General features: G+C 43.3%; 1 protein-coding gene and 2 long non-coding RNA genes across 6 annotated transcripts in view; 1 reads left to right on the top strand and 2 right to left on the bottom strand.

Moving 5' to 3' along the window:
• Positions 1-816: 816 nt before the first annotated feature.
• LOC129735677 (uncharacterized) lies at positions 817-15,354 on the bottom strand. The gene is made up of 2 exons (XR_008731490.1): positions 12,423-15,354; positions 817-932 (listed from the first exon to the last, which is right to left on the bottom strand). It is a non-coding gene; the product is annotated as an uncharacterized LOC129735677 (long non-coding RNA).
• LOC129735675 (uncharacterized) lies at positions 7,934-11,835 on the bottom strand. Its single transcript, XR_008731488.1, has 2 exons — positions 10,270-11,835; positions 7,934-8,146 (listed from the first exon to the last, which is right to left on the bottom strand). It is a non-coding gene; the product is annotated as an uncharacterized LOC129735675 (long non-coding RNA).
• Positions 11,854-22,094, top strand: part of LYN (LYN proto-oncogene, Src family tyrosine kinase) — a 53,411-nt gene continuing 43,170 nt past the window's right edge. For 2 of the 4 annotated variants that reach the window (XM_055705746.1, XM_055705745.1), the window contains exon 1: positions 12,107-12,332. The gene's annotated coding sequence lies outside the window, so the exon portion shown is untranslated. The other 2 variants (XM_055705744.1, XM_055705743.1) reach the window with 2 other exon arrangements.

Below are 22,094 nucleotides of genomic sequence, written 5' to 3'. Positions count from 1 at the left end.
GGATTTTGCTATTCTTGCCATTATACTAAACTGGATGTTAAGAGCCTTATTGCTAAATCTGGCTTCCAAATATCAAGCAGGGAAACAGCTGCACACAGTGTAAGACAGTGCTGTCCTGTGCCAGCACTGGATATAGCATTTGGGTGCAATCTGGATGGGTGGGCTCAACCCCGTGTGCAACAAGCTGGGTGTGACTCTCACAGAACTTTTCTTATTGTTCAATAGATTTCTTCCAGCCACTACCTGCAGAGCAATTAAGAGCTAAAGTAACTTCCTCCAGTTGAAAGACAACAGGGGATGGGAGAACATGATGAAAAATCGCTGAGTGGAAGGTGTGCACGTGAATCAAAGTGTGATCTCCCTTTGGGGCCAGCGTTGCTGATAGCTGATGGGGTAGGGCAGAGGGCTTGAGTGGGGTGGGTTAAAGGGAATCTTATCTGAGAAGGTGGCCTTCAGGAAATGGAGATTACCAGACCAGAGATTTGAGGTCAGAATCGCAGATTAATTTACATTGGACTTCAACTTCCCACTCAAATCAGGCTGAGCTTCCAAGTTAGATCAGGTTGCTGAAGTCCCTGTCTAGGAGTTCTGAGTATCTTCCAGGATGAGCTTCCTATGGGCTCTCTAGGCACCTGTTGCAGGTTTAACCACTCTCATGGAGAAAATATTTTTTCTTAGATCCATCTAGAATTTTTGTTGCTTTAACTTTGGCCATTGCCTCTTGTCATTTCACTCTGTACCTCTAAAAGTCTGGCACCTTCTGCTCTATAACACATCTTCAAGTAGCTGAAGACTACAATGAGACCTTCACCGACCCATCTCTTCTCCATGATGAACGTGGGACTCAGCTCCTCCTCATACGTCATGTGGTCCAGTTCTCTAATCATCTTTGTGGCCCTCTGCTGAACCTACTCCAATATGCAAATTGATCCCTGATGAGGAAAAGGGAAAAAATAATAGGATGGGAGAAAAGTTAGGAGACAAAAGAGAATGAGGAGGGAAACCTTCAAAAAGCAAAGCCCAGAGCAATTAGAATACTGTACACAAAAGAAAATGGAAGGTAGGCAAAAAAATAGCATGAGGGAAGTGGCCACGTAGTTCCAGCTGTGCCCTGTATTAGCTGTTACTAGAGCATCTGAAGAATTTGGCCCAAAAAGCTTTTATCTGAGTGCGCTGTTATTCCACTGATTCATTTTAAAGGTTAATGTTGACATGGATTTCTTTCAAAAATGGCTTACTAAAATTCTAATTAATTTTGCAATACTGTGTATAAATTATGGAGAGTATGAAATGGGAAGTTATTCACATAAGATAAGTTACCCAGAAAAGTGAGTGATACTGGTTTTTGCATTACACTTATTCTCTCACAGACACAGATGTCTGAGACAGACAACCGTGAGACACAGGTGCAGGGGTGGCAGATAGTGACGCCCAGGCTCTGATTCCTTGATTTTCTTTATTACAGCAGGCATGGCCATGTGCTTGCTGTGCAGTCACATTCCCATTTTGAAGCATCCTCATCTTCTGAAAGCCACTCTCTAGCTTAGTGGTGTAAGAGCCACTTGGCAGTTTTTGCTCAAAATGGTTGTCAGAGCTGTAGCTGTCACTAATAGAAATTTCTTCTACTGCTTTGGGACTGCTGCGAACCATTCCTCTGATCATGATCTTGACAAATCAACTGGATGTTGTTTAATGACCTCATCACCACAGCTGGCAGACATTAACTTGACACATCAGGATAGGCAGCTACTTTGGAGGCCAGGTAATGTCAGTCCCTGGCAATGCACTACATTTGTGCAGAGCAGAGCAGCATTTTGAGTAATGTCACTCAAAGAGCAATCGGACAACACCTATCACTTTTTAAAATGTGTGCACATATGACTTTTTACAAAAAACATTTGTGTAATTACCTACAAATCTAATCCACTATATGGTTTTAGGGGTTGTCTGATAGTTTTTTTCTCATTTAGTGTATTACTTGGTCAAGTAGATATTTTACATTTGCAGCTATATCTGCAGATTATGAAGCATATATCTTTCTCTGCTGTGGATGTTTTTTTTTCCACTTCTAAAATCTTTTTATGACTAATCTGCTTGCTTAATCATCTAAATAAGTGTCGAGTTATCTAAAACTGTGATCTATATGAAATAATAATGTTAACAATAAAAAGCATTAGAAAATTTACAGAGAGCACTAAAATCTTCATAGCTCTATAAACTCTTATTAAGTCTAAATGCCAGATTGAAGAGGGTATCAGAAGTCAGAGGTGCAAGAGAACATGCAGAGTCAGATATGGTCAGCTGTGTCCTATCTGAGCCCGTTTAAGAGCCTGAAAGAGATAGAATCCAGTTGAGCTCTTTCGGTGATGATATCTAAGGTGCTGGGAGACCCTTAGCAGCCACAACTACTTCTGCATGGTTCTGATACCCTCCGCTCTCCTTGTAGCTCCCTGTTTGGTGGCTTTCCTAGGCGGTGGAAGACATGGAAAAGATAAATGAACCTTTTGATTTCTCAGGCCCAGAACAATGGGTTTTTCTACCTACTTTCACCAGCTTTATTTAGCACAAATCAAAAGGTTTGAAAAACTGTCTGTACAGTAATTTGGGTAGTAGATTAGAATTAGATTAGAATCTGCTGCGTATCACATATTTTAGTTAAGAACGTTAAAGACTGGGTTCCTTCAGTTTATCTCTGAGCTTGCACATTTCACCAGCACCCTCACAGCCGCACCTGAAGAAATGCTGATTTATATGATATATACACACAAACATCAAATTGGCCACACTTATCATTAGGCAATTTGCATGCCTAATGTAATGTATAATTTCTGTGCATTGGGGGACTACACAGTGCACCTCTGTGTTTCTTTTTGGAGGCAAACTTGATTTACTTCTGAGTACCAGCTCACTTAAATTTAACCCTTTCTGAGCAAGAGGGCTGCCTTAATGAGAGCAGTAGATGCATATGTGTGGAACCTAGTTGCAGGTTGCACTAATATCCTTACGTTAGTAATGTGAACTGTCTGATTTATTCATGGAAGCTATTTAATAAAATTTTATGTCACAGTACAGACCACAGGAAAAAAAAATGTCCATATGCTTGCCATTTTACCTCATATGAATGAAAATTAATTTAATTAATCAGACATCTCTTAACATGCATGCCATCTACAAGATTAGCCTAATCCCCCCACAGCTCAGGCTTAAATTGCTTTTGACATTTGAGTTGTATTTATAGTGCCACCCTTGCCTCTAAGGCTGTGCTCCAACACAACAGTAAACCTCATTTTAAGTACTACTGGACCCAAATTACAGTGGCTGTCTAAGACAAAGCTCTGCCCTGATACATACAGTAGAAAGTTTTGATGGATTAAATTCATATCAATGAATTTTAAGCTGGCTTTGCTGTAGTATAAATTCAGTGGGTCTCTCTCAGCTAGCACCATCCCAGGTCTGCCTCAATGCCCTCTTGCCTCTGCCCTACTCATTCTATTCAAAGGTAATGATCCTTGGATGTTACTTGCAATCTACATGTGTTGGCCATCTCTAATGGACACTCACCAGTTAGGCTTCTTTGTCACAGATCTTATCCTAGATTCCTGCCTTTCATCAGATCTTTCCTTAACCCTTGCCTTTGCCTCAGTGTTCACACAACCAATCTGCCAGCACACTCACTGACCCACAGCCAAGCTAATTAAGGTCAAGCCATAGATCTAGCTGATGTGCCTCAAAAACCACCCCTTACACTGCACCGTGCTGCAGATGTGGGCAACACATATCAAGATACAGTTCATCATTTCCCACAGATGCTTCAGTGGGGACATCAAAGGGAGCTGGGAAAGTTAAGGGCAAAAGACATGTCTCAGAAGTTCTGCAAGGTGGTTAGGGGCAACAGTGGAAAGGAAAGAATGGCCCCATCTATTCCCAAATGCTCCAAGGCTTGCTTTTTTTTTTTTTTCCTGGGTTATCTCAGCAATTTTTAAGCATTCATTCTGGTCCCAAGTACTTTACTAACCAACTAACTGGTACCTGAGGAATGCTGCTTCCTAACTCTTGCATGCTCCTAAGTCTGTGCCGGCGGCTTCTGCCTTGGTTTGTCCCAGGCTTGTGCCATATGGTACCTCCTCTCCATTACTACCCAGAGTGTCCCTCCGATCCCTGCACCACCGTACTTTGGTCAATAGTTAGGTTGAACTGCATGTCATACTCCTTCAAGACTTCCAGGCCTGTGATCCCACTATGTCCCAGCGGCAGTCCCCTCCTCTGGAAAGAGCCACTTGCCAGATAATTAAGCGTTAGGCTTGTCTCTGAAGTAGAAGAGGTTTCACCACTGGAGCAATCTGCCTTTACTGCCCTCCATCTTGTTGCAAGTTGGTTTATTTTCTGTCTCAAAGCCAGTAGATCACGCCACACATCGCTTCAGAAACGTGTATGCTTCCACTCATCTTTGGAGATCTCCTTTTCCCCAAGTCTAACACCAACATAGGCTTGCCATCTCTCACTGACTCCAGTCCACAGTGCTTCATGGCTTAGGAGCAACCCACCCAAAGAATATGCACATGGAAGCTGCCAACAGTTGAGCTCATCCAGGCAGGGCAGAAGCTGCTGGTGTACACCTTCAAATAACCTTTGGAAAGGTTAATGACCTGTCTAGCTAAGGAAGGAACAAGGATTATTTTCATTGAGTAACTAAACCAGTTCTGCTGACTGTGGCAGAAAGCAGAACAGCAAGCACAAGGTGCGTATGATAGCCAGTAAGCCTGGTAGTTCTGTGACAGCAAATGTGTGGATGGAGGAAAGAGGTGGTTGTGATGATAAGAACAGACTCTGTCCTGGGCTAAATAAAGTATCCTAGGACATCCAAAGAGTGGAGCCAGGTGATAAATGCAGCTGCTGTTGAGATCACAAGTGTTAGCATAGACTCAGAGTAGGTTGGTAGTGACCATAACAAGCATCAGTCATTCCTACTCCCTCAGAATCTCCTGCTACCTCAGACAGCCTTCCCAACCCTTCATATCCTATCCTAAACACCTCCACACCAGATAACTTACCCAAGGCTCAGCAGCTGCTAAGGAACAACTCCTAATAGAGCGGGCCTCGCCTGCAGGAGACACTGTATGAGATCCATGCTACAACCTGTTGCGAGTCAACTTATTTTCTGTCTCAAAGGCAGTAGTTATGCCATGCACCCTTCAGAAATGTATATGCTTTTTCACTGCACAAGGACTCAGTCAGGGCCCATCTTCCACACTTCAAGTAAGTCTGGAAATAGTTGCTGTGTCCAGTTTTGTCCAAGATTTTATTTTCTTTTTGCCTTTGTTTTTCAATTACCTCCTACTTTTCATTTGTTTCCAGATGAAAGCATTATTTGGGGGCTTTCACAACAGGGCTGGATGGCATCAGAGATGTTAAGGGTTGACATTTTGAACATTTCAAAGCCTGGGGCGAAGAGCTGCATTGCTGCAGCGGACAGGATGGCGCAGCTGGGATTTCAAAGCCAGTAGGGCCTGGCTCCAAGAATGGGATACAAAGGGCTTCAGGGGGAAACAGCAACTGGGAACAGGAAAGTCAGAGAAAAGTTGATTTACTGCTCATGTCCAGCATAGGCTTGATTTCAAGTTACAGCAAACAGCTGTCAGCCACTCAGCAGAAAACCATTAGTCAGGTTGTCCCTGACAATGTGACCCTCCCATTTTTCACAGGAAACAAGAAAGCTGCAGCTGGTAGAGGGACTGGCTGTAGTTCCACTTGTTACACTCCTACCTCTCCACCATCTGCTGTTTTGGCTCTCCAAGTTTCTGTGAAGGACACGGCATGCAGACAGGAGCCTGGCTCAGAAAGGCAGTTCCGTAGCTCCCCATCATCCCTTCAGACATACCGCACAGCCATTTTGCAGCCCTACCGTGAGGCCGTAATTCAAGAGGTTCCAGCAACAGCGATGTTGCTGCTAAATGCAAGAGGATGTAAGCAGGCTCACCCAGTATGAGGGTGATTCAGCAGCTCCATTGCTCTAAATGGGCTCAGCAGCAGGTTTGTACTTGGCACGGCTGCACAGCGTCCGGCTGGCAGGAGATATGAAAGATGTGAGTGCTAGATGCCTCGCCAGGCCAGCCAGCCTGAGCTGACAGCAGTGAGGTAACTGTAATGATCCACGATGGCTCCTCTCAGCATTTCTACTGATGAAAAATTGTGCCAGGTCAGGAGACTAAATAAAAAGACCACTCTACCATGTTGCCATTACAGGTAGCAGGGCTTTCCAACATGTCCTCCGTGTCCACAGAGGATGCGTGCTGAGAACTTTATGAGTGGCAGGTGTCACCTCCTAACTCACACAGGTAGCTGTCACCTTACTGAGCCCAGGCTGATGGGTAACGCACCAGCGAAAGTTAGGTGATGTCTCCAGGTTTCATATAACCGAGGCAACCTTCCTGTTAATGCTCAGTGGTAGCCCAGTGATCACTATCTTCTGTCCCAGATAAGAGCTACTTCTTACAAACCCTGTGCAACAGGGGGAGGGGGTTGATAACTTTAATTCATACCAAATGTTTTCATCAGTGCTACTAGCTCTGACTTCATTAACTCAACATCCACATACATTGCCTGATGCTCTGTTCCTTACCAGAGGAAAATGAAAGCTGCACTTGGCACATGGATATCTGCTGTATGGCTGTGACCAGGAATGGGACTGCCTGCCTACCGCTACTGCAGCTGTTCAAGGGCAGCTTGAACGCTGCGCTGCTCTTGCACAGCGGCAATGCTCATGACAGTCCAGTGCCTCCCCGTGAGGAAATTTTCCGTAGCAACTGGCTGATCTTCGAAAAGGGAAAGCTACCCTTTGAGAACAGCCCACTCCAGAAGCTGCCTCCAGAAACACCATGTTGCTTCTAAATTAACAATTCACCTGTCGTTGCTTCTAAACTAACGATTCATCTGGTGCAGGACAGGCAAGATACAGGCTGGACACCCATCCAGGATGGTGACACTAGGTGTAATCCCCAGAGTACAAGGCAGCAAACAAACAAACCAAAAATATTACCACTGTGTTGCTAATTTGAAATGACCATACACCTGCTCCTGAACTATCTCAAATCTGTTCTTTCAGGTAATTAAATCTCAGCGATCACAGAACGGTGTACCAAATCAAGTATAAATTAAACACATCCTTTAATAGTGTGGGCAGCCTCTTCAGACCAGTAATAATACCTGCAAATGGTCACAAATCTTTGAAAGCAGAGGGCTCCTGGACCCAGTTCTTGTCAGCTCCTCTTAACATTGCCTACGTGAATGAGCTGTGAAGAACCCCTAAGTCCAGCTGGTTTTCTTGGATCTGTGAGTAAGATGATACCCATGAGAACGAAGACGAGTCTTTATTTGAGCTATCATTTCTACAGAAAGGCAATCAGAATATTCTGTAGAGTGCACATAGGCTATTTTCAGTCTCCATCAGGATACTCACCAGTGCCATGCCACCAACACAACCTAGCTCATTGCAACAGATTCTCAAATTGGTTTCCAGTGTTGGGCACATTTTGATTCGCTAACAGTTTTTCTGCTCACAGCCATGAAACAAATGAAAATAAAATGGGAAAGATACCTATGTATAAAAAAGGGTAATGGCAGGTGAGTAAAATATTTAAAATCAGCAAAGACACAGAAGAAGCACCTTTTATTAACTTTCAGAATTAGAGTACCTCAAAACAAGCACACTTTCTATTATATGCTATATTATTATGGGACGTTCATGGGCATTAGAAATAACAAGATTAAATAAAAAAGGGTGAATTTAGGAATTATGGCCAGAAAATATCAGTGTAATAAAAGGTAAGCAGCTGTGCATTAGGCAGACCACTGTCTACAGGAAAGATGCCAGTTTTCCCTAATTTAACATGCTGAGTATGTGTAGTGTTAGTCTGAATGAAAGGTCAAACGCAGGTTGAGTCAATATAGGGATCTCTGCAGTATTCCCCGAAGTGTCTTAAAATAATTTCCAAAATTTTAGCCATAAAATTAGTCAAGATTGTAAATTAATGGGATACATTTCAAATAATCTCACAATGGAACTACAATTAAAATTAAGATTTCTTTGTTGTTGTTGTTGTTTTCATTTTTCTTCAGTGTTGCAGAACTTATTTTCCCAGGCTCCAAACTGGAAATAAGAACAGGAACTGCTGTATATCCACACATAAGAGTGCATTAACTTGTTGCTTCATACTTGAAAGCAACATGTATTTCCTATATTACTTTTTTTTGAACAAACAAAAGCAAACAGTCTTTATCACACAGAGCACATTTCTTTGAATAAAATTTGTAAATATTCTTCTTACATAGGTCAATATGGCTTTCTCTAAAATCGTAAGTCACAATAAGAAAAGAAACAATGCAAAATGAATGCCAAAATATACTGCTTTTATTTTCTGAGGCTTTGGTGGTTTTTTTTCTCCAACAACATTGTGTGAAGAATGACTGTGTGACTTGGATCTCATTTTTTATAATCCGCTCTTCACTATTTGTTTAAAAATTGCTACATTATTATAAAGCAGGTTAACAATTTAGGCTTTAACTACTTTATGATAATCCCTTGAGGAAGAAATAAAATACAGGGAAAACAATGCAAGCAGTGAGCATGTAAATACTGGAATTTCTAGAGAAAAGACATTTTACTGTGTCAACAAATTGGGAACAAGTTTCCAAAACTCTGGATCATTCAAAAAAGCCAGATGTCTCAATGTTTTAGTTTTACACGTATCTTTGCTCTCTCTTTCCCTGTTTTTCTATGAGGAATTTAAATCCTTGTAACCTAGTTTTGAACAAAGTGATCTTTTCCATGCTTTTTCTTTATTAAGTGAACCCAGGTGGTCCTTGGGATCTCTCTGAAATTACTGCTCTGGCTAAGCCACTTACACTTTCATGACTAACTAGCATTGGTCTATTAGTGCTCTGTTTTTGGATTCAAGCGTACTGTGGAAAGTGCTCAGCAATGATGAGATTAAGGAATGTACAAAAACAAGAGTGTGAAGTTTGCTGCCTGTTTTCATTGTCCGTGACAAGGTTTCATTTACTGCCCAGAGCCACTGTTCCTTACAGTTTGTGCCACTTCATGCTCCCAGATCCAAAGCCAAACAATGATCAGCAGCTCCTTACATGGGTGCGTAGCTGGACTGGTCTGGAGTCTACACGGCTATGTATAGGCCAGTAATCTATGGCGCCCAAGGGAATATTCCTGGACAGTCCTCTGAGTCTACTGACAAATTGCTGAATTGATCCTTGGCCCAGGGCACTTGGCACTTACCACTCTCAAAAAATTTCCAGAGCTGAACTGGAAGTTAACTTGGGCCAGGGACTATTCAACCACTAGTTTGGTGGAGTCCCCATGTTCTTGATGCTGAGAGCAGTGACACAGACTGACAGCGTCCCAGGACTCAGCTGGCCCCAGTACTGAAGCACTGCCTTGCAGCCATGCTTAGTTCAGCAGCGGAGACGTAGTCTGGGAGTCAAATCTGACTAAAGTGGAAAATCAGTGGCTGAGCATGAACGCTAGCTGGCTAATGCATGTGACTCACAGCCCTTTGTACAAGGACTTCCACTTCAGTGCCAGGCTTGAAGTTTCTTTCTTGCCCTGTTTTAAACCACCCCCAAATTTCTTGATCTATACGCAACAACATTTAAAACATGTAATGAACAGCAGATCTACAGATGTAGGGAAGCTGGAACCAGCTTTTTTCCCCTTTTGGTGAATATGTAATGAGAGAGAGTTCCTTCCCTGCTTATGCTTTCTAAGGTAGATTTTGTACATATTCCTCTTACCCATGGGAATGAGGATGTGTAAAACAGTGACTTATTTCAGATGATACCAACAACTTGTCTTTGTTTTTTCTTCTTATCAAGTACAGTGTACTTATTTTGCTCCAACCTTACTTCATATTAGTTCTTTCAGGGCAGAACTGATGAGTTTGTGCTATGCCTCCTCATTCCACTATTACACAGCAGCCTATTTAGGGTAATTCAGCAATTTTTTTTTATTTTTCAAAATTATTCACATTATAGGTAAGATTGTATTTTAGTAGACTGCTAGACTCTATTAAGCATTTACAAAATTAATTTTTGTTTTATTTTCAGTAATGCTGTGATAGAAGAAGTTGGATTCTAAACCCAGCAGAATACTTGATAATGAAAAGAAATAGGGAGGAAACGAGGGAGGCCAAGAGAGGTGTGGGATCTGTGCACCATTTCTCCTCTCCAAGAAGAAAGATACAACATCAAGGTACTTACCATATAGAGGAAAATGGAAACATGAGGCACATGTCCCTTGAGCCTGTGTGATAGCACTTCCAAACAGAAATAGCTCATTTTACATAAACTTTTGGAATCCGAACTTCCAACCAAAGAAAATCCGTAAACCTAAGACAATGTACATTAGACCAGATCTTTCCTTTTTGTATAAACTTTTCATAAAGAAAAAGGATGTTTTGTAGTTTGGTTGTGTGGGGGTTTTGGGTTGGTTTTTTTCCCTTTCCTTTTAAACACCTTTACACAAGTTAGGGGAAGGGAGGAAATATTTACTGACTTTTTATTAATAGAACTGGAAGGAATCCCTTACTGTCTCACCCTACAGTATTTTTAGAGGCTGGTACCTACATGACATGATTTTAATCACTGATGATATCATGCAAAGAAGACAAGCAACTATTGCCCAATGCTTTTCAGAGCGGGGATACCTGGGACTGATTTAGAAATGTGACAGGTTATGGTCTGACTGCTTCTATGGACCGAGTCTTCTAGGGGATCAAGGCAGTGGCCCGTGTGCTGGAGTCACAGCCTTGAGACAGGACTGTAGCACATACTAGAGTGAAGTGATTGTGGCAGTTGGACATCCCCACGAGTGGCAGGCATTTACATCAGTGCCAAAGATCTGTAAATCATACTGATGTGAATCAGGATTGTCTCTTTAACCCAGAGGCTGTGGGCTGCATTGAGCCATTTTTAGCTATTCGGATGCCCTGCAGAAGTCCTCGCCAGCTCCCCAGCCTGCTTCAGCTCAGTTGGGCCTCACTGGTGGACTTCAAGAAAGGGTATGGAGGTACCTTTGAGCATCTTGCACCTTGTACCCAGCATCACTGGGTTCCACAAATATGTTCTGCTGTCTTCAACGCTTTATATGGAAAACTTACATGCTTTTCTTTGGAAATTCTGCCTGTGGAATCACAGTCGCCCAGGCAATCTGGCAGCACGCACACCACACCTGACTCTGGTCCCTGCAGAGCTTCTCACCTGCATCCGCTGGGCGCCGTAGCCACACATTCATATTTCCTGCGTTGCTGACCTACAAGATTCTATTTCACACTTCAACAGGCCAGTGAATCATTCTTAAAAAATAAAAAAGTTAACCTTACTTGTTCTCTGTTTTCTCCCAACCCAGCCTCCAACGGACCTCAGAAGTTGGTGTAGCTGAGTTTAGAAGCTCACGGTGTTTATTTAGGCTGCTGGTGGCACAAGGCCGCCTTCTCTGTTTTGCCTCTGGGGCTAACGCGCTTTTGTTCAGCCGTAACCGTTACCAGCTGCCGGTTCACCTCACGGCGCTTGCCGCGGGGCACAAGGGCTCCCGCTCCCGGGCCGCAGCCGCCCCGCCGGCCCCGAGGCGGCCCGGCAGAGGCACGGCCCCGCACAGCCCCGCCGCGGCCCCCCTGCGCCCGGCGCCCCGCGGTTCCACGCCGGCGGAGCTGCGCCCCCCTCCCCGCCGGCAACCGCCGGGGCCAGCGGCAGGGGCCGGGGGCAGGGCCGGTGGTGGCGGGGGCCGGTGGTGGCGGGGCCGGTGGCGGGGCCGCCCCCCCGCGCTCCCCTCGCAGCCCCGCATGCAAATCGCGCCCGGCACCAGGAAGTACAGCCGGGCGGCCGCGAGCCAACCGCCGCCGGCCGAGCCGGGTCCCTCCGCCGGTGCCCCCCTCTCCCGGCCGGCGGGGCCGCAGCGCCGCGCCCCGCCGCACGCCGAGCCCAGCCCAGCCCGGCCCGGCCCGGCCCCGCCGCCCCCGGGACAGCCCTCTCGGCGCCCCGGCGGTAACCGCGGAGTTCGCTCGCTGCCGCTCAACTTTCGCACCCGGGAAAGTAAGTGCCTTCGCCCGTCACCCCGCCGGGCGGCAGCGCCGGGAGCGGCAGGCGGGGGCGGCGGGGGCGGTGGCCCCGGCTCTCCCGGCTGCTCCCGCGGGGGCGCGGCGGCGGGGGGTGCCCGGCCGGGCCGGCTCCCAGCCCCCGGCACGGCGGGTACACGGCGCTTTCAGGGGCGCCTCGCCCGCGCTTCTGCCTCCCGGAGGAGGTGCTGCCGCCGCCTGACCTTCCCGGTAGGACTGGATGGGGTCTTAAAGGAAATACGGCGTTTGGGGAAAAAAAAAAAAAAAAAAAAAAAGGTCATTCTCGAAAGCACGGCTTACCTGGATGCCGCTTTGCCCGGCTTCTGCTGTGGCCGTGAGGGCTGGGGCGCTTCTGGCTGCTTCGTGCCCGAAAGCGTGTGAAACTGGCTGACCCAAGCCTGCCGTCGGTGCTCCAAGCCAAGCCGATAGCCTTGGCTTAGGAGGGGCAGTGCGGCCTCCGGGTATTCCTTCTTAGGCAGCTTTTTTTCCAGGAGAGTAATTCCTGGAGCATCTTCCAAGTTAGAGCTGCTTTCTCTTAGCTGTCTGTTCAAATGTGCTTTAGCTTAAGAGGAGAAAACGGTACTGTGGTGTTCAGTGCACAGTGTTTCTTGCTGACTACTGTTGTAACGGTACAGTGTGCCTATGGAACGGACTTGAGGGGTTTTCTCCTTCCAGTTTTAATGTAGGAGCTGAAAGTCAAGCTAGATCTTCCTAGGTGATGCCGTACCTTCAGTAAAGCAGTTAAGACTTTTCTTTGAAATTGCATCTTTTATGTGTTTGCAGTGAGTGGCTTTGCAAGAACTCATCTTGCTGCCTCACTCCTCTCTGTTGGCAGTGAAGACCAAAGAGATTAACACTTCACACTTGTTTGGTCAGATCACCTTGCTGTGGGTATACACAGGGAGCACAAAGGTTGGGTTATCCTTCTGTTGTTTCGTCTGAAACCCCAAATCAATACCCCACCTCTTGGCTTTCATTCCCACCTTTGAAAAAAAATGGTCTGATCAATCTTAACGTATTTTAGCACATTGTAATACAAATCAGAAATTACATTTTTTAGCTTGATCCCATAAAGTACCTGGAAGACTTTTGTAATTTAGAAATCTTAATGTTAGTTGCAAGTATCTGCAGATGTGAGTGCCACGTAGATCAGTCTGCACTCATCATACTATCACTAAAGAGTTAGTTAAAAAAAAAAAAAAAAGGATGAAGGTTTTTGTTGGGAAATTGCAAAGCGACGTTGGGAAAATGTAGCTCGGTTTTACCAAAGGGAATGTCAAATTGTGTTTCTGTGAAACTGAACACAGAGTAGGTGTTACTTATCTTTTATGTGTTGGGACTTTGTATCTTTATAATAAGTACCATCAAGAGCAGTGAAAGTATCGAGAAAAAATTGAATAGTTTTCTCTGAAAAAGCAGTAACAGGCTAGAAATAAGTTAGGTACTGTTAATCTTGGGCAAGGATTAGAATTTATGAACTCTGAGATCACAGATGTCTCCTCCTATGGATCTCTTCTGAGATTTATAGCTTTATTTCAGCTTTGTGAAATACAGACTAGTTAGAGAGGAATTCTTGATTTAATAATGTAGTTAAACAAGTTCGGTTTAATTGTGTGCTGTTGAGATATTTATTTTTTTTTAACTGTAAAGTTGTAGAACTGATCTTCTTTCTTTGTATAGTAGCTGGCTGGCTTGGAGTTGTTCTGCTTTTCTCCTGTAGTTTTTTTGAGTAAAAAGTGTTTTTTTTTCCTGTATAAATATTCAGAGGACAAGGTACGGCTTAGGCCTTTCCTTGTAAGTTTCTTGACTGGTGGAGTTACTCAATGACTTTCTCTGACAGTGGAGTTAATCATGAAATTTCACAGACAAAGTTAAACTCCATTGCCGTTAAAATGTTTAATATTCTGGGTTTTAATGTTACCTTTTCAAGACAGTTTCCGTAAATGTGCAATTCTTTCTTGCATGTATTTATGAATATGTAAACTTTTATGAATACAGAACTGTCATAATACTTGCTCCCCACCTCCATTTTATCTATGTAATTTATAGTGAGCTTTCTTCCTATGGTCTTGTTGACTCTTGTAAGATAAATGGCATCATAGAGCAGCAAGTGTTGCAGGAAGCAATTCTTGAAATGGGCAGTGAAAAAGGTCGAAGGTCCTCCTGGCTCAGCTTAGTACCTGATCTTCAGGGGGGTGGCTCACAAGACCAGAGATGCTACACCTGACCCTTCTTGTGCTGCACATCAGAGAGCAAGTGTTTGACCTCTCTGTAGCTATTCAGGGAAGTTTAAGAGCTGCAGTTATTTAATCTCAGATGCGATTCCATTTCTGTCAAAAAAAGGAGATATTTTCCTATCTGTACTTTTGCGTGTTATTTGGAATCTTAACGGGCATCTTTGTGGTTTTTGGATGGAAGCATGTTGACCGTGAACCGATTTCTATTTTTCTCAAAGGGCTAGGTGATCTGGCAGGGGGTGTGGGTGGCTGCGTGGGTGGTCTTTCCTCCTTCCCAATATTCTGAGTGACTGAGGGACTTTAATTCATGTGTCCAGGGAATTGTAGAGCCATTTTTACTCTTGGGGTTCAGGGAGCCCTTTGCAAAACTGAATGAACACAGAAAACAAGCAGATAAGGAAGAAAGAAAGAAAAAGACAGACAGGCAGGCATGAGGTGGGCATTAGTTGTACTCTGGAATTCCTAGCACCCTTCTCTAGTAGCATGGTTCTACACAGAGGTGTATTTCTGCAGCACCAGTGATCCCTAAAGGATGTGAGCTACCACATGCTAATGCAACGGATTGACTGGGGATCTTGAGGGTTTTTTGAGCTTTTTGTGCAGTAGGTGATATAATTCCTTCTGAAGCTATGGAGTTGAGTGTGTAAAGAATTACACCAAACCATGCGGATCTGTTACGTAGTATTTATTGTTATTTTACCCCTATGGGATTTGTATCTCCAAGGATAACAGCTTCCTTCTGTAGAAGAACCAGTTGCCCAGCTAAGAATTAGGATTTTTCTCCAGCTGATCATATTCCTACTTCCTATTTCTCCCATTTATTGGTGTCCCCTCTTTCATGAGAGGGTAGGAGTGCTAGAGATGGTATAGACAGAAAGGCTTCCAGACTTGCTGGGCCATGCCACAGGAAACTATGTAGATAAAAAATGTCAAATGATATTTGTATTGAAAGCAGTCTTCAGTGAAGCATACAAGGAGGAGGAGACTGCCATACTGTAAACACTAATGGCACCTTCTCAAAGAAGTCAGCTTCTGCTAATAAAAGGTAAATACAATCTAAATTTCCTTACTGTGACTGTTCCTAGTTTTAACTTAATTGTCCTTCAGGGAAGGATGGAATGGTCTGTGCTTTCATATTTATTTTTGCCTGATTCAAATACATTTCCTGTTGACATTGTCATTAAATGCTGTAATTTCCGAGGGTGAATCATTCATGGTTGCATTTGACATCTTTCCTGAAAATGTGGGTTCACAGAATGAAATGCAGAGGCAGATTTCATCTTGTGTTGGAAGTATTTCCTCCTACTATTAATGAGGTAGTCATATTTGTTGTGTGCCCTAAAGAACTAATAGAGGTAAATAGATCAGTTAGTTTTGTTGTCAGAATGTCAGAGAGATGGCATTTTAACAGTAACACTTTGCTGGGGAGAGAAGGAGGAAGACACCAGGGAAAGGTGAAGGGGGGAAAGGGTGGATCTCATTTCTGGGGGGGGAAGAGGGCAGGCTAGCACCATTCAGGCCAGCATTCACTATCCCTTAGGTCAGCATTGTCTATCTTTTTCAAACTGCTGGCATCTTAAGTATCTACAATTGGTTCCTGTGTTTGCGCAGCATACTATCTTACTTCTTCAGTTCAAAGGACGCAAATGATAAACAGCCTGAACAATGTGTCCTTCTTCCTCTATGGTCTCAGCTGCGTGTAGCATGAGGCTACTTCTTCCTGTCTGAATTGTGGTTGATATGTTGTAGAACTTGCTACTTCCATTTGCAAAAGCGTTCTTTTTACTTGTGACCAAGCTATTTCTTGAAAGTGCCTGTGATAGCAAATTGTGCGTGTGATCTTAAACTGGAAAATGTGATAGCTCACCACCTCACCACAGGAGTCAAAGTATGGGATGCAGCTACTCCTCTGGAATGGTGTTTTCTGCAGTTTTCTCTATTTTAGAAGGCTACTGGAAGCCTGAACGTGATACGAGTTTGGAGGGAATGGACTCCCTCTGGCATGTGTTCTTAACTACTCCTTTGTTGGTTTAACAGAAAGACGTTTCAGGAAGTTCGTCAGCAAAAACCTACTCTGTTAAGTGGGCTTTCTGATGTGGCACCTATAATATATTGCTTTGCCTTTCATGGTTCCTTCCCTAGTTTGTACAGATAGGCGTATACAAACCTGTTTGATCAATTGTTTAATGAAATCTTATTCAAGCTTTTTTTGTGGGCGTAAACTAAAACAATACGGTATTACAGGGCTTAGTGCAGAAATATATTTGGCAGCTAAGAAGGTTTGTTCTTTCCATGTATGAGTGTACTAGAGACTTAGAACAAAATTAATATTGAAAGGTAAAAAGTATGTTTGAGTGAATTTCTACATAATGATAACGTATTTATAAATCAGTAGGTCTGACCTGTGACTAAGTTTTACTCTGTTCAGACAAAGAAAGTATTTCCCAGTGGTATCAACTGAGTAGGAAAAGATCTGGGTAGCAGTGCATCTATTGCATTTAATGAAATTGCCTGCTCGAGTATCCCTTGCTAGCATCAAGAGGCTTATATTCATTAGATCCTGTGGACGGCAAATGGTTTTCTCCAGGGCAACCCTAGCCTTACCATGTGTCTTGATGGGATTTCTAAAACCCTTCAGTACGTGCTGAATGCCCTAGGGTAGTTGTGATTCAGGTGTGAGTGGATGAGAGCTGGAGAACAGGATTAAGTGATCACCAGAGCTGGTGTCGGTACCACTGGGGAAGTGAAAGTTTTTCGTAAACACACAGGAAGGGGATGGGCAGGAGAAAGAGGAAATCCTACGTTGGATGTTCTGGGTTCAGCTTGTTCAAAACACATTGCAAGAATCATTTGAATGTGCTGTCATGGCGTAGCAGAGCATGCAAATGGGATTAAAAGTACATTTTTGTAACTACAGACCTACTGTTGCAAAAGATCTGCTAAACTATGCAAAGGCTAGAGAGAAGCATTGCAGCCCACGAAGGGTGTAGGAGAGTTTGCCTTTTAAGCAACTCTTCTGCTGGTGTGGCACTTTGTCTTCCCTTTTCTGTCTTGCAAAGCCTTTGCTGCATCACTGATTTCCAGCTGTACTAGCACTGGCTGCAAGAGGGATTGCGGCAGCTGTCCTGGCACCTATGGAGAAGCACAGGGTTATACTGAGGTGGATGTGAAGCCCTTTTCTCTTGGGATGTAGATGGCCTGACTGATGGTTTCTGCTAGGCAGGCGGTGCATAGCAGCACTCCTGCTAGGCAGCAGACCAGCAGAGCTTGCCTCTTCTGAAAATCTCCCACTACATTTCCTTGGTAGCAGTTCCCATCCCTCTGCCATGACACTTACCGATGCCTCTGAAAAAATCTTTGAGCCATGCTGCTTCAAATGTCTTCATTAGTAATGATGTGCTGTTTGTTAGGGGCTTTTTCTCCCCAGGTTCCTGGAAATAGCCATGTTTCAGTCTTTATCCTGCTGTAACATTACTCCCTTCCTACCGCCATTTCTTTTTTTCTTCTCCCATCGTTCTTCCATTTCCCCAACACCATTCTATTGTTTCTTTCTCTCCAGCTTTGTCTTCAGGACTGTTAGTGGTATAAGCTGTTTATTTAATCTCCTGATTTAGAGATGTGTGCGGCAACTTTTCTTTTTCCCCTTCCAGAAAAATAAACCTCAGCACCTTTCATCATAAAATTATCACTTGTAATCTACTTGTGCTACCTTATCAGGGAACTTGTGCCCAGGAATATGTACCCCCAGTCTTTTGAAGAGGTATAAAGTCCAGTGGAATCCCAACCTGGCAGTACTAACATGGTCTTCACAGTGTTCTAAGGAAAGCCTACGCCTCTTTAAAGGGCAGCTTTGTACTTCTGTAGATGGCCAGCAAGACTCTCCTATCTCAAATATGTATTAGGTGTAGGTGTAATCTATCTTTCCGGACAACTGCCACTGTTTACCACACCTGATTTAAAGTGGTGACCTCAACCTGACTTGAAACAGGTTACTTTCCATCTTGCAAATTGTTGGCATGGATTGTCAGGTACCCCTGTGTTGTTGCTTCAACCTTCTCTGGTCAAGTTTCATTTCTTCATTTGTACGCAGGAGGTTTTTCTGTGCCGTCTGCTGGCACATGTGAAAGGTTTTTGAGCCAGCGTGGACTATCCCTGTAAATACACCTGGTTTGGTGAAGCAGAGCATGGAATTACTGGCATGTGTGCTGGCCTGTGAAAAAGAAACCAAGGCTTGGTGTTGTGGGGGTGTGGTTCTAAGGCAGCAGCTCTTGTTCCAGGATCTCCATGCTGTGCTCCTCAGTGTCAACATGACCCATGCGCTCTGTCCTCACAGAAAGTGAAACTTAAGAAATGAAGCTTTGAGAGGCAGTACAAGCTTTGAAGAACTGACTTCAAATTTGGCTGGTAGAGTGAACAAGCGGGAGAAAGGTGCTTCAGGTGAGATGTTTCTGCTCTCAAGGGAGCATTTAACCAAGGGTGAGGGCATTGGACACAAGTGCTAGAAAATGCAAAATTTGGCATTTGGTTAGCTTATTTGAATCAGAGATCGGAACAGTACTATCTTCTGTTATGTATTTGACTGTGTACATTGGCACTTTTTCCTCCTAGGTTTAGATGGGTAAGAAGTCCTTTTACTTGCTCCTGCAATAAAAGCAAAAATATCAGGATTCTTGTTTTGGTATGACACAGGAAAATAATTTCTCCTTTGAGCACAGAATACAGTTTCAGTGATGTGACTATATTATGTTTATTGCGTGTTTTGTATCTTGTCATACTGATTGAGAAAATAGGCTCTCCTAGGGACTGTAATTGTCTCTACTCTGTTAGTTAACCATCCTTTCCATTCGTATTTGATTGGTTATTCTCCTTTCATCTCTCTGCTTCTGCAGTCTTCTCTCTTCATTTATTTCTCAGCATCAACCCCAATTCTGACTTCTCAGAGATTTCAGCCTCCTGTCCTACGCCTTTTCTAATATGGTTTGTGTTGTCCTAAGAACTTCCCATGCATGCCCAACAACGAAGCAGTCTTACTGGTTTTTGAGGCATCTTCTTTGCACAGTGCTTAATTTTGTGGAATTCAAATGTCAGTTCATTGTGGACTCATTACAGTTCTCCTGAAACAAACTCAGGTAACCATTGTGACCACTGATTTATTCTTGGTTCTTGCTTGGAAAATGAACTGTGTGGGCCATGAGTGATGAAATCATATATAAACAATGGGGCTTGTGCACAGTCTAAGATGATTCTTTTAGATACAGTGTAATCAGATGGCCTGCCTATGAGCTATATATTTGATATTTGAAGTTATAAAGGTTATAAACTTTAATGAGCAGCCAGTATGGTCATAATAATAGTGCTGTGAAATTCTTGTAGGGTGCAGTATGAATGTGAAAATAGTTCTTGTCATGGACGTCCAGTTTACTGCGAGTCTAAATCTGCCAAAATTGTCATGCATGCTGTCCTGCTTTTTAAGGTCTGTGCCCTGAACTTTGTGCAGAAAGTCCTGGTGTGAGTTGCTCAAAGTCTGCAGAGCTCCTGCAAGTTGTGGTCAGTCAATTACAGGATCAGAGCCTGGTTCATGGAACTTGCTATGACCATTGAACAGAACTAGGAACAACAGAAAATACTAAATGCTGTGCAATTCAGTAATGATACATTGTGATTACAGAAATTTTGGTTGTTTTTATAGATAGAAAACAAGAAATATCAAGGCAAAGTCAAAATAGTAGCAGCGGTCAAAGTATTAATTGGTTTCTGAAAATGAAATAAATTAACCTATTGAGCAAGTGCAACTTGGTTCTTCAAATCAGTTCTCTACTCAGAACTTCTGTTTAGTGTAGAAGAACTTCTCTCAAATATAAAAGAACTTTAATCAAGTTAATATTCTTGCATTGCTGCTGTCCTGGTGATTTGGGGAACTCTGTTAATTCTTGCTCTTGAGAAAGATATACATGTGTTTAAAATCCAAGGTCTCCAGTTCATCTTTAGAACGTTTGAGGGAGGAAAATCAAGTGAACCGTCACACCAATGATTCACAACCCTCCCTCAAGAGGGTTTCTGAATTCCCACTCTCTCTCCTCTCTGAAAATGGAAAGAATGTAAAATATTTTTAATTTTGGTTAACTGTAGAGAAACTTCTCATGCATGCAACAAATGTGGAAAGCTGCTTAGAAAATTGTATGTGAATTCTTACTCCATGTTCATTCAGTAATGTATTTCCTTTTACACTCTTACTGTCACCCCAGCTTGAGAGTGTAGTTCCCCAAGACTTCAGCTGAAGTGTGCTTCTGTCTTTACACTCCTGGCTTTCAAACCTTGATCAGTGGCAGTTTGTAGTCCTTCAGGATATGTTTGGTAGGCTTGTGCAGAGCGTGCTCATATCTATTAAAAAAAATCTTTTCTCAAGGACTTCATCTAAAAACCTCAAAAAATTGCTCATGATCTCATGATACATCTCTTTTAGTTCTATTTATCATATTTGCAGCAAACTTGTTGGTTCGCATAATACTCTTTGGTGCCCTCGCATGTATCCCAAATTGCAACAGTTGCTTGGAACAGTTTACTAAGCTGGGTGAGAAATCAACTGGAACACGCTTGCCCTAGATTCATGCCCTCAAAGGAATATAATTAACACAGAGTTTAAAATTAAGTAAAATAAACCATTTATAAATAGACCTCTGTGAAGTGCCAGAACCTAAAGCATGATCTTACAGACTTGGAGTTGAGGGAGGTTCTGCTACTTGCATCAGTGAGGACAAGACAAGGTTGTTTGTCACATGAGTACTTACACAGTTAGTGCTGAATGTTCTTCTAGTATCCCTGTAAAGATGAGATAGCGCAAGACTTCGTTTCTGCTGGTGTAATTTACTGGCACCCGATTCAGCACTGCCTGATTTTTTTCAAGAACTCTTGCAACTTCCTCTTGCAACTTAAGAAAACTTCTCCAAGATTTGCAAACTTCCAGGAGGAACCAGATTCTGAGTAAGAGTGTTAGCCTGCATCAGCATGAATGATTTAACCCCAGATTTTCATCTGAGCTTAGAGTTCACTCGTAAATCCATATCCTGTACCCCAGTACAATGGCCTATGTTTCAGGAGGGTTCCTTTGTGTGTATGCAGTGATGTACAGCTAGTCAAACACAAAACAGTCTGCTGGAGAAGTAGGTCTTTATTTGCAGCTGAACTATATGCTGGCATGTGAAGAGGGTGAAAAAGGAAATCTGCTTTTCTTTTGTGAAAGTCAGGGCTTTAGACAGGTGCCCAAGGCATAGTATGATGCTGTTATAACAAGAATGCTACATTTAAGTTGCAAGTTTGGTCATGAGTACATCTCAGCATATAAATGTGGAGATGACAGCAGATGAAGAAGCCCTCTGAGCAATGGAGCAAAGTGGTAAATGCAGTGTGGTGCAAAGTAATATGATTTATAAAATGACTGGGGTAGTACAGAGTTAGGATCCATTGACACAGAAGTCATTCTGCACTAATTTATTCGTAACTATCTTAATGCATACTGAAAGCAGATTGTAGAATGCATAAAACCAGGCAAGGTTTATAATAATTCATTTGTTCCGTGGGAATATGGTTACCTGAATTTGAGAGAACGACAGCTAATATGTACTAATGATCTGGTCCCCCTTTCCCTCTTTTATTATACACACTGGAAACAGAAGATAAATCCAAAGGAGAAGTGGTATACTTTCTGTAAGGCCACTCCCAAAACCTTCATCAGGGC

Source organism: Falco cherrug, chromosome 3, assembly GCF_023634085.1.
Source record: "Falco cherrug isolate bFalChe1 chromosome 3, bFalChe1.pri, whole genome shotgun sequence".
NCBI lineage: Eukaryota > Metazoa > Chordata > Aves > Falconiformes > Falconidae > Falco > Falco cherrug.
Note: the sequence above shows the minus strand (reverse complement) of the source record. Positions and strands in the feature narration are given on the sequence as shown.